The sequence below is a fragment of the Hyperolius riggenbachi genome, chromosome 11 (assembly GCF_040937935.1).
Source record: "Hyperolius riggenbachi isolate aHypRig1 chromosome 11, aHypRig1.pri, whole genome shotgun sequence".
NCBI classification, from domain to species: Eukaryota; Metazoa; Chordata; class Amphibia; order Anura; family Hyperoliidae; genus Hyperolius; species Hyperolius riggenbachi.
Genome location: NC_090656.1, coordinates 191,189,202 through 191,199,495, shown reverse-complemented (window position 1 = coordinate 191,199,495; position 10,294 = coordinate 191,189,202).

Below are 10,294 nucleotides of genomic sequence, written 5' to 3'. Positions count from 1 at the left end.
CACACCACAAGAACAACTACTCATCACACTGAGGTATGTAAAAACAATTTTTTTTATTGCAAAAACAACCACTTTCCAACATGGAAACATTCTTCCAACATGGAAGATAAAAAAATAACATATCTATGGTATAGCCCGGTCAGTTTTAAGGAACACCAACCACCAACTTTGTGCTGGAAGAGTTGCAGGGCATAGCTGCCCAAGTGTCTTTCGGGGACACCAGGCCCTAATAAATTGAAGTGCTTTAAAAACCTAACCACTGGCACAGGACCCTCTGAGCCATGGGTGAAGGACACAGGTCAGTGAAAAGGCTAGGCCTCTCACCGACCAGTCAAGGTGTCCTTCATCCATGGTTCAAAGGGTCTTGTGCAAGTGGTTAGGAACAAGAACAAAGTGAGGAGCAAGAGGAACCGATGGCAGAGGAGCATGACTACAGGTGCAGTGCAACAGGCACAAGGTTGTGACCCAGGTAGTGTCTTTCGGGGACACCAGGCCCTAAAATTGAAGTGCTTTAAAAACCTAACCACTGGCACAGGACCCTCTGAGCCATGGGTGAAGGACACAGGTCAGTGAAAAGGCTAGGCCTCTCACCGACCAGTCAAGGTGTCCTTCATCCATGGTTCAAAGGGTCTTGTGCAAGTGGTTAGGAACAAGAACAAAGTGAGGAGCAAGAGGAACCGATGGCAGAGGAGCATGACTACAGGTGCAGTGCAACAGGCACAAGGTTGTGACCCAGGCAGTGTCTTTCGGGGACACCAGGCCCTAATAAATTGAAGTGCTTCAAAAACCTAACCACTGGCACAGGACCCTCTGAGCCATGGGTGAAGGACACAGGTCAGTGAAAAGGCTAGGCCTCTCACCGACCAGTCAAGGTGTCCTTCATCCATGGTTCAAAGGGTCTTGTGCAAGTGGTTAGGAACAAGAACAAAGTGAGGAGCAAGAGGAACCGATGGCAGAGGAGCATGACTACAGGTGCAGTGCAACAGGCACAAGGTTGTGACCCAGGTAGTGTCTTTCGGGGACACCAGGCCCTAAAATTGAAGTGCTTTAAAAACCTAACCACTGGCACAGGACCCTCTGAGCCATGGGTGAAGGACACAGGTCAGTGAAAAGGCTAGGCCTCTCACCGACCAGTCAAGGTGTCCTTCATCCATGGTTCAAAGGGTCTTGTGCAAGTGGTTAGGAACAAGAACAAAGTGAGGAGCAAGAGGAACCGATGGCAGAGGAGCATGACTACAGGTGCAGTGCAACAGGCACAAGGTTGTGACCCAGGTAGTGTCTTTCGGGGACACCAGGCCCTAAAATTGAAGTGCTTTAAAAACCTAACCACTGGCACAGGACCCTCTGAGCCATGGGTGAAGGACACAGGTCAGTGAAAAGGCTAGGCCTCTCACCGACCAGTCAAGGTGTCCTTCATCCATGGTTCAAAGGGTCTTGTGCAAGTGGTTAGGAACAACAAAGTAAGGAACAAGAGGAATCAAAGGCACAGGTGCAGGACTACAGGTGCAGTGCAACAGGCACAAGGTTGTGACCCAGGTAGTGTCTTTCGGGGACACCAGGCCCTAAATTATTAGTGCTTCTAAAACCTAACCACTGGCACAGGACCCTCTGAGCCATGGGTGAAGGACACAGGTCAGTGAAAAGGCTAGGCCTCTCACCGACCAGTCAAGGTGTCCTTCATCCATGGTTCAAAGGGTCTTGTGCAAGTGGTTAGGAACAAGAACAAAGTGAGGAGCAAGAGGAACCGATGGCAGAGGAGCATGACTACAGGTGCAGTGCAACAGGCACAAGGTTGTGACCCAGGTAGTGTCTTTCGGGGACACCAGGCCCTAAAATTGAAGTGCTTTAAAAACCTAACCACTGGCACAGGACCCTCTGAGCCATGGGTGAAGGACACAGGTCAGTGAAAAGGCTAGGCCTCTCACAGACCAGTCAAGGTGTCCTTCATCCATGGTTCAAAGGGTCTTGTGCAAGTGGTTAGGAACAAGAACAAAGTGAGGAGCAAGAGGAACCGATGGCAGAGGAGCATGACTACAGGTGCAGTGCAACAGGCACAAGGTTGTGACCCAGGTAGTGTCTTTCGGGGACACCAGGCCCTAAAATTGAAGTGCTTTAAAAACCTAACCACTGGCACAGGACCCTCTGAGCCATGGGTGAAGGACACAGGTCAGTGAAAAGGCTAGGCCTCTCACCGACCAGTCAAGGTGTCCTTCATCCATGGTTCAAAGGGTCTTGTGCAAGTGGTTAGGAACAAGAACAAAGTGAGGAGCAAGAGGAACCGATGGCAGAGGAGCATGACTACAGGTGCAGTGCAACAGGCACAAGGTTGTGACCCAGGTAGTGTCTTTCGGGGACACCAGGCCCTAAAATTGAAGTGCTTTAAAAACCTAACCACTGGCACAGGACCCTCTGAGCCATGGGTGAAGGACACAGGTCAGTGAAAAGGCTAGGCCTCTCACCGACCAGTCAAGGTGTCCTTCATCCATGGTTCAAAGGGTCTTGTGCAAGTGGTTAGGAACAAGAACAAAGTGAGGAGCAAGAGGAACCGATGGCAGAGGAGCATGACTACAGGTGCAGTGCAACAGGCACAAGGTTGTGACCCAGGTAGTGTCTTTCGGGGACACCAGGCCCTAAAATTGAAGTGCTTTAAAAACCTAACCACTGGCACAGGACCCTCTGAGCCATGGGTGAAGGACACAGGTCAGTGAAAAGGCTAGGCCTCTCACCGACCAGTCAAGGTGTCCTTCATCCATGGTTCAAAGGGTCTTGTGCAAGTGGTTAGGAACAAGAACAAAGTGAGGAGCAAGAGGAACCGATGGCAGAGGAGCATGACTACAGGTGCAGTGCAACAGGCACAAGGTTGTGACCCAGGTAGTGTCTTTCGGGGACACCAGGCCCTAAAATTGAAGTGCTTTAAAAACCTAACCACTGGCACAGGACCCTCTGAGCCATGGGTGAAGGACACAGGTCAGTGAAAAGGCTAGGCCTCTCACCGACCAGTCAAGGTGTCCTTCATCCATGGTTCAAAGGGTCTTGTGCAAGTGGTTAGGAACAACAAAGTAAGGAACAAGAGGAATCAAAGGCACAGGTGCAGGACTACAGGTGCAGTGCAACAGGCACAAGGTTGTGACCCAGGTAGTGTCTTTCGGGGACACCAGGCCCTAAATTATTAGTGCTTCTAAAACCTAACCACTGGCACAGGACCCTCTGAGCCATGGATGAAGGACACAGGTCAGTGAAAAGGCTAGGCCTCTCACCGACCAGTGAAGGTGTCCTTCACCCATGGCTCCAAGGGTCTTGTGCAAGTGATTAGGAACAACAAAGTAAGGAACAAGAGGAATCAAAGGCACAGGTGCAGGACTACAGGTGCAGTGCAACAGGCACAAGGTTGTGACCCAGGTAGTGTCTTTCGGGGACACCAGGCCCTAAAGTTCAAGTCCAGCAAAACCAAAAGTTCCCTGACATGGTCATCTGAACACCTCTGAACCTTGGTTGAAGGAGATGGGGCAGGGAAAAGGTTGGGCTAAAAAGCCCTGTGATGGTATCCTTCCTCCGAGGATCGGAGGTATTCAGAGGAGCATGTCCAGGAACAATTTGACTTTTTTTTTCAAATTGTATCGGCACCACTACTAGAAAAGGTGGGAGTTGCTGCCTGGAAATCTGGACTCTCTTGGGTGCTGGTCGTGGATGAGCTGGACCCTGACAGCGGTGGCCCATATTGACTGCCTCTGTAGCCGGTGTACATCTGTGATGATTGCCAGGTGGGCACCGCTGTTGGTTGTGGGGGTCTAAAAATTGGTGGTTGCAATAATGGCGTGTCCATGTGCTGTTTAATCACCTCCAGCAAATTGGAATGGCACGCCATCAGGTTTTGGGAAGGCACCTTTTCCAAATATGGTATTAGAGACATCACAGTGTGAAAACACGGGTGTGCCTGCAATTTCAGTAGTTCCTTGCTTTGTTGATGCATTTGCTGCATCATGTTCTGCAGCTGGCCCACCGACTGATGATGCTGCGCACGCAGTTGGTCGATTTCTCCTCTGTGCATCTCATGCATCATTTTAAGCTCGTCCCTGTAGTGCCCATGTACAGCGTCGAGCTCACATTGCAGTGAAGTGATGTGGGACTTGTACTGCTCCATGATATGGCCCTTGTCCTCATCTTGCAACTGCCGGGTTATGAGAGTTTGGTGGCTCTGAAGAATCCCGAGAAGTCCGGAGACAGCCCCGGACATCTCGGACTCTGTCTCTCTCCTTGTTGGGGGGAGGGTACCTCGACGCCTCACTGGTGTGGTGGTCCTCACTGGTGGTGTGGCAGCATCTTCCCGTCCTCTGGCCTGTGTCGGGGTTGCCCTGCGCGCTGGTTGTGCTGCAGTCTCTCGGTGCTCCTCACTTTGTTCTTGTTCCCCTGGAGCTTCCATAGCGGTCGATTGTGGAGGTTCAGCTTCTTCCACACTCGGTCCTGCAACCTCAACATCCAAGCTCTCTTCTGCCAAGTCATCATCAAAGGAGAGAGCTGGGATTAAGGACTCCCTCCTCCTACTCCTCTCCTCGGGGCAATAGGTTACATCGGCGACGTCATCATCCACCAAGCTCTCCTCACTGCTGAACCGTGCCTCCTGGGTCGGTTCCTCTTGCTCCAAATTGTCTTCAGTCCTGTAGATAAAAACAATATTTATTGGTGTGCCAAACAGCATGTGGCGTCAATTCACAGAGCTAGCAAACACTAGCAAACACTTTATCAACCGTTTCTACCCAACATTTGATAAAGCTTGTGAGAAAAGTTCGCTAGCCATGGGAATTGAGGCCAGTTTATAGCAATACATGGCCGAAGTCATGGTAGTAAATGAGCTCTCAGTTCCTGCCCACAGTAGTGGTACTTACAGTCTAGGTTCCAGGCTTGCATTGATGAAAGACAATTGCTTGGCAAATTGGTAGTCTTTTTGTCGCCTTCCCCCGCCACTGCCACTTCGTTCGGCAAGTTTTTTCTTCCGTAGCCATTTCACGTATGCATCACGTATATTGCGCCACCTTGTCTTGAACCTTTCTCCTGTAACGACATGAAAAATTGATTTCGATTATTTCTCTTGTAGGTACATCGCAACTGGACAAACATATACATCGCTACATGTCACATTTCGTATTGGGAAGAGCACGGTGGCAGGCATCGTCGTGAGGACTTCGAGGATCCTTTGGACGCGACTGAGGGCCAGATACATGCCTGTGCCGGACACCACGAAATGGGAGGAGATCGCCCAGGGCTTCTGGACCGAGTGCAAGTTTCCTAATTGTGTTGGCGCACTGGATGGGAAACATATCCGGATTCAGAAACCCGTGGGGAGTGGCAGCCATTATTTCAACTATAAAAAATACTTCAGCATTGTTCTAATGGCAGTGGCAGATGCGGACTACAAGTTTGTGTACGTGGATGTGGGGTCGTACGGTAGTTCCAATGACTCTGGAATTTTCCAGCGTACGACCCTTTGCCGGCTGATGGAGGAAGGCAGACTGCGTCTCCCCCGTGACAGACCCTGGCCTGGAACAAGGGCACCGGCCTACCCCTATGTGTTTGTGGGGGACGAGGCCTTCGCCCTGTCCGACCATGTAATGCGTCCGTACCCAGACAGGGGACTTGATGCCAGCCAGCTACACTTCAATGCTCGGTTGAGCCGTGCAAGGAGAATGGTGGAGTGCACATTTGGGATCCTGGTGTCAAAGTGGAGGGTGTTCCACACGCCCATGCTGCTGAAACCGGGCAACGCAGTTGTCGTGGTGAAGGCAGCATGCATCCTCCACAACTTTGTGCGGCAGGAGGAACGAGAGACTCCGGAACCCCCGAATGTGCTTCCACTAATGCCCCTGCGGAGGTATGCAACCAGGCCAAGGGTAGTGTCACTGCGGAACAGGGACCAACTGAGACTTTATTTTACCACACCACCAGAACGAGGGTGAATGTTTGGTTTTTAATATGTTTTGTTGAAATGTGTTTATTTTGGAGTTTCAAGTTTTTAAGTGATTTTAAATGTCTTAATTTTTTACAATAAATTGATGTTTAATAATTGGTCATTGTGTATGTTTTATGTGCACAGGTGGGGTACATCGCAGGTGGGTGGGATACATCACAGGTGGGTGGGATACATCACAGGTGGGGTACAGGTGGGTGGGATACATCACAGGTGGGGTACAGGTGGGTGGGATACATCACAGGTGGGTGGGATACATCACAGGTGGGGTACAGGTGGGTGGGATACATCACAGGTGGGTGGGAGACATCACAGGTGGGGTACAGGTGGGTGGGAGACATCACAGGTGGGGTACAGGTGGGTGGGATACATCACAGGTGGGTGGGAGACATCACAGGTGGGGTACAGGTGGGTGGGATACATCACAGGTGGGGTACAGGTGGGTGGGATACATCACAGGTGGGTGGGATACATCACAGGTGGGGTACAGGTGGGTGGGATACATCACAGGTGGGTGGGAGACATCACAGGTGGGGTACAGGTGGGTGGGAGACATCACAGGTGGGGTACAGGTGAGTGGGATACATCACAGGTGGGTGGGAGACATCACAGGTGGGGTACAGGTGGGTGGGATACATCACAGGTGGGTGGGAGACATCACAGGTGGGGTACAGGTGGGTGGGAGACATCACAGGTGGGTGGGAGACATCACAGGTGGGTGGGAGACATCACAGGTGGGGTACAGGTGGGTGGGAGACATCACAGGTGGGGTACAGGTGGGTGGGATACATCACAGGTGGGTGGGAGACATCACAGGTGGGGTACAGGTGGGTGGGATACATCACAGGTGGGTGGGATACATCACAGGTGGGGTACAGGTGGGTGGGATACATCACAGGTGGGTGGGAGACATCACAGGTGGGGTACAGGTGGGTGGGAGACATCACAGGTGGGGTACAGGTGGGTGGGATACATCACAGGTGGGTGGGAGACATCACAGGTGGGGTACAGGTGGGTGGGATACATCACAGGTGGGTGGGAGACATCACAGGTGGGGTACAGGTGGGTGGGATACATCACAGGTGGGTGGGATACATCACAGGTGGGGTACAAGTGGGTGGGATACATCACAGGTGGGTGGGAGACATCACAGGTGGGGTACAGGTGGGTGGGAGACATCACAGGTGGGGTACAGGTGGGTGGGATACATCACAGGTGGGTGGGAGACATCACAGGTGGGGTACAGGTGGGTGGGATACATCACAGGTGGGTGGGAGACATCACAGGTGGGGTACAGGTGGGTGGGATACATCACAGGTGGGTGGGATACATCACAGGTGGGGTACAGGTGGGTGGGATACATCACAGGTGGGTGGGAGACATCACAGGTGGGGTACAGGTGGGTGGGAGACATCACAGGTGGGGTACAGGTGGGTGGGATACATCACAGGTGGGGTACAGGTGGGTGGGATACATCACAGGTGGGGTACAGGTGGGTGGGGAACAGGTGGGTGGGCCACGGGTGGGTGGGCAACACGTGGGTGACACAAATCCATAGCAAAAGTGGAATACATCACAAGCTTAAACCACAAGCCCCCCCCAAAAACTTCTAGTCAACATACCCTCTGTGCCTTGCTGTCTCTTGCTCAAGTGCTCAAAGTCCTCCACATACAGCTTGGCAATTTTTTTCCACAGGCCTCTGCATTTTTTGATGTTGCTGTGGTCCGCATCCCCCTTGTCCCACAGGGCTGGTACCTGCTGCACCTGTAGGATGAGGTCTTCTGATGTGTAGGGCCTCACCCCCTCGCTATCAGACAGATCCTGCTCCATATTGCTGCCAAAGAGCTCCAGCATGAAGTCACTGCTGCTCCACTCTGTGAACGCTGGTGCCATGTGGTCCCCATCCAAAATGGCCACCATACCATAGAGTCAGCATAGGAAGTGTGGTACAACATCCGGTTTTTATAGCCAGTGTGTTGTGCGCTCTCCGGTTCTCATTGGTTTCCATTGGCCGGATGCAACATTCCGGCTCCGGTCCGGATACGTCAGCCGGACCAGCCGGACCAAAAAATAGCGCATGTTGGAACGGACGCCGGAGTCCGGATCCGGTCCGGCTCCGGTCCGGACGAAACGGACGCATGTGAACGGTCGCATAGACTTTCATTGCTATGCCGTGCGTCCGTTTCGTCCGGTCCGCATGCGGTCCGGCTCCGGCACGGCTCCGGCACGGCGATTCCGGATAGCAGCCGCTAATGTGAACCGGGCCTAAGTCTGCCTGAACCTAAGACAGTCGATGAGGCCATTTCATCGGCCATTCGAGTCGACCGCAGATTGCGCTATCAGAAACAGACCTGGGGTAGTAGTCATGTAAGAATGGTGTCCTATGCTGCGCCTCCAGTAACTCCACCTCCTCCTGTCTCGCCTCCACCCGAACCAATGCAAATTGGTCGGTCGAAACTTTCCCAAGTGAAGCGAAGACGCAGGATGTCTGAGCGGCTGTGTCTTTACTGTGCAGAGGGCGGTCATAGAGTACGTAATTGTCCTAACAAGCCGGGAAATGCTATCGCCTTGGAGTTGTAGGGGGTAGCACCCTAGGCACGCGGCTTTGACCCCTAGAAGATAAACGGTTACTCCTTCCCTGTACAGTCACATGGGAGGATAAAACTGAGGTTTCTGAAGCCTTTATTGATTCAGGCTCTGCAGCTAATTTTATAGATTTTGAATTTGCAAAGAGATTGGGTATTCCGTTCACCCCAGTAAAACCACCCATTCAGGTTACGGCAGTCGATGACTCCCCCCTGCAGAGTGATCATCCGCTGTCTCAGACACCAGAGGTGGAAGTCACCATTGGGGTGTTACATAAGGAGAGACTACAGTTTTTTGTGTAACACATGACCACCTCCACAGTCATCCTTGGCATGCCATGGCTGCAATTACACTCGCCACAGATTAATTGGGCTACCGGTCAGCTGACTAGCTGGTCGACTCACTGTTTTCAGCAGTGTTTGGGGAGTGTGACACTGGGCCAGACCAGAATCCAGTTGGAGGGGGTACCTGTACAATATTCCGAGTATTCAGATGTGTTCTGTCCCAAGGCTGCAGATAAGTTACCTCCACATCGCCCCTTTGATTGCCCCATCGATCTCCGATCGGGTTGTATGCCCCCTAGGGGTCATCTTTACAATTTGTCTGGTCCTGAGAAAGTGGCCATGCAGGAATACATTCGTGAAAATTTAGCCAAGGGGTTAATTCGCCCTTCCCGGTCGCCTGCTGGCGCAGGTTTCTTTTTTGTTAAGAAAAAAGATGGAGGCCTGCGGCCTTGCATTGATTACTGGGGCCTGAATAAAATCACAGTAAAGAATCGCTACCCGTTGCCCTTGATAGATGACTTGTTTACACAGATAACCGACGCTAAGATCTTTTCAAAGTTGGATTTACGGGGGGCATACAACCTAGTGCGGATCAGAAGGGGCGATGAATGGAAGACGGCCTTTAACACGCCCGACGGGCATTACGAGTACCTGGTGATGCCCTTCGGGCTGTGTAACGCCCCGGCCGTCTTTCAGGAACTGATTAATGAGGTTTTCCGGGAGGTATTGGGCAAGTTCGTGTTGGTATACCTTGATGATATACTTATCTTTTCTAACAACCTCTCTGAGCACAGGACACATGTCAAGTTTGTATTGGATAAACTAAGGCAAAACATGCTTTACGCAAAATTGGAGAAATGCATCTTCGAGGTAACATCTGTCACCTTTTTAGGGTACATTATTTCCACCTCGGGCCTGTCTATGGATCCTGCTAAGGTTTCTGCTGTGTTGGAATGGCCTCAACCAGTGGGGTTGAAATCTCTTCAGAGATTTCTAGGCTTTGCCAATTACTATAGAAGGTTCATAAAGGGGTACTCCACTGTTATTGCACCCCTCACCTGTCTCACTAAGAAAGGAGCAGATACTACCCACTGGCCTCCAGAAGCTCTGCATGCATTTTCCACTTTGAAAGATTTGTTTTGCTCTGCACCCATCCTGAGACACGTTGACACTTCCTATCCTTTTATTGTTGAGGTGGACGCCTCGGAGGTCGGGGTAGGGGCTGGGCTGTCCCAGCGGTCAGGGTTGCAGGGTAGATTGCACCCATGTGCCTACTTTTCTCGTAGGTTCTCTCCGGCAGAGAGAAACTACGATATAGGCAACAGGGAGCTCCTGGCCATCAAATTGGCCTTTGAAGAATGGCGTCATTGGTTGGAAGGAGCAGAACATACGATTACAGTTTACACTGACCACAAAAATTTGGAATACATTGAGGGAGCCAAGAGATTAAGCCCCCGTCAGA